Source organism: Ranitomeya imitator, chromosome 6 (genome assembly GCF_032444005.1).
Source record: "Ranitomeya imitator isolate aRanImi1 chromosome 6, aRanImi1.pri, whole genome shotgun sequence".
Taxonomy (NCBI): domain Eukaryota; kingdom Metazoa; phylum Chordata; class Amphibia; order Anura; family Dendrobatidae; genus Ranitomeya; species Ranitomeya imitator.
Window position 1 is genome coordinate 413,111,891 of NC_091287.1, and position 3,066 is coordinate 413,114,956.

Sequence of the window (3,066 nt, forward strand, 5' to 3'; positions counted from 1 at the left end):
AAATATTAAATTACATTTTCTATGTAACATTATTTTTCTTTTATTTCTTTTCAAAACAATCTAATGTTCGTTTGTCAACTTTTGAATAAAGTTTCTGTTTAGATGTAACATTTAATGTGTTTGATGTATATATAATAATAATCTTTTATTTTTATATACAATAAAGAGTCTGAATATGGGGTGGTGCATTATAGAATATACAGTCTGCCTATTGGGGATGCTTTATACAATATAGTGTCTACCTATGGGGGTGCATTATACTATATAGTTTCTGCATATGGAGAGTGCACTATACTCTTTAGAGTCTGCCTATGGGAGTGCATTATACAGTGTACGGTATTGGTGAGAGTGGGAGCATTACACTCCCTCTCCCATCATCCTCCTCTCAGTGTCTGACGTCATTGATGCAGACACTGTCAGTATTCATGATGACATCATTACCTGGCGCCCTCTGTCTGGAGATGTATGGTCACTCGGAGCAGTGGGTAAAGGAGGAAAACAGGTGAGTATTGAATTTTTTTATGCTGTGCATTATACTATAGAGTCTGCCTATGAGGGGTGCATTATGCCATATAGAGTCTGCCTATGGGGGTGCATCATACTATAGAGTCTGCCTGTGAGGGGTGCATTATACCATATAGAGTCTGCCTATGGGGGTGCATCATACTATAGAGTCTGCCTGTGAGGGGTGCATTATACCATATAGAGTCTGCCTATGGGGGTGCATCATACTATAGAGTCTGCCTGTGAGGGGTGCATTATACCATATAGAGTCTGCCTATGGGGGTGCATTATACCATATAGAGTCGGCCTATGGGGGTGCATTATACAATATAGAGTCTGAATATGGGGCGGTGCATTATAGAATATACAGTCTGCCTATTGGGGATGCTTTATACAATATAGAGTCTACCTATGGGGGTACATTATACTATATAGTTTCTGCATATGGAGAGTGCACTATACTATTTAGAGTCTGCCTATGGGAGTGCATTATACTATAGAGGCCTTGAGTAGGACTATCTGGTGCATTATACCAGGGGTCCCCAACTCCAGTCCTCAAGGCCCACCAACATGTCATGTTTTCAGGATTTCCTTAGTCTTGCCCAGGTAATAATTGCATCACCTGTGCAATGCAAAGGAAATCCTGAAAACATGACCTGTTGGTGGGCCTTGAGGACTGGAGTTGGGGACCCCTGCATTATACCATATGGAGGCTTTCTTGGGGGCCATCATACAGTGTGGAGATTACAGTGAGGGGCCATCAAACAGTTTGGGGGTTACTAAGAGGTCAGTATACTGTGTGGGTGGCACTATACAGTGAGGGGCATTATACTGTGTACAAGAGAGCATCATACTGTGTATAGAGGAGCTGTATAGGGGGATACTCTGGACATTATTAAATGTAAAGTGGGTATGTATTTTTATAGGGGAACTCAGGTTATTGTGACTGTCAAAGGGGCAGACAGGGCGATATTACTCTCTATGGGGCAAACTTTGGTCACTTGCACACGGCATTACTATATTCTAGAGGTTTGTTTTCCCATCTAGAGGGCACAGAAAACCACACAGCAGGTGCAGTAATAGGGACACAAACCAGCAGCGGCTCAGCATTGGGGTATCGGCAGGATGAGACGTGAAATATGTCTTTGTTGTATTCTCTGCAGCCGAGTTGTGGCTGGAAGAAGTTGTCATGTCGGTCTGGGGCAGATGGAAAAAATGGAGCAATTCCATCAGAAAAAGAACATCCTCTGTAAAAGTCACCATCTGTAACTGTGCTGTGATCTCTTATATGTTCAGTAGGACTGGTATCTACCACTGACCATATGGCGGTAATATCAATGTTGGTCTTTGTATAGAGATTATTTTCAGCAAAAGCGCGGTCATCTGCTGAGGTTCTCTTCCACTATTAGGTTGAATCACCCAGTTGTAATCAAGGTTACCTGGTTAGGAGACCTGCTGCCAATCTTTGCATCTGTGCTCAGACTGATTTGCATGGATGGTTGAATGAACCCTAAGGCTGGGGTCACACTTAACTCCCTGCCGAGAGTCGCACAAGTGTTCTCCGTATGGTCATCCGTGTGTAAAGCGTTTGCAATGCGATGGTGCGATTTTCTCGCACCTATGCATCTTCTCGCATTTTCTCGCACCCATAGACTTGCATTGGCGAGTCTTGGTGACAATCGCGGCATGCTGCGATTTTACACGCACACTGAATAGGCCGGAGAAAAAAATAGGTGATGGGAGCTGCCCCATAGATTAAAACTGGTCCGAATGCTATGGGATGTTTTCTCGCAAAGCACTCATCCGTATTCTACAGTACTATGACCTCGGCCTAAGGAATACACTGCACATAGGCTCAGTGCTGGGACATGGAGAAGGAGGAATAGGCAGCTGACTAGGGTGCTACTGGAGTCAAAGGCGGTGGACAAATTAAAATTTTTAAAAATTAGGAGTTTGCAATATAAATAATGGTATGAGTTAAAAAAAGGCCAACTCAGCCATTTGGAGATCTGATGCAAAGAAACTGCCAAATATAGCAAGGATGTGACATAAGATACTAATCAATTCACTTTTTTCTATATGTAATGGCTAGCGACAGCAGTCTGAAATGTGTTTGCTAATTATGCTCGGTACTAGAGTTGCGATTCTTTTCATATTTACCTAGTAATGTGTGATTTTATTGAAGATCTTGACCCTGGAATCTCCTTGTCTCCATAAATAATGGTATGGACTAGTGGGTAAATGGGAGATAAAAGATAATTGTATAAATAATCCTTCACAGTATGGCCACTATGTCAAATTCCAGGAGCCAAACGTGGTGGGGTATATTCTGGAGAGAACAAGTCCCAATAACCTTGGTTGAAACCTTTGAAGTTGAATTGCATTAAAGCCGGAGCAGGCTTAAGCTACTGTATATTCACATATCTGTTTGTCATAGTCTGACCAAGGATCTCTGGACCCGAAATCAGCAGCCTCATATATGTCTATATGGCTGCTTAGTTCGGGTCAGGCAACTCGCTGCCACCGCGTGCATCATGGTTCGGACCTTGACAAACGGATTTG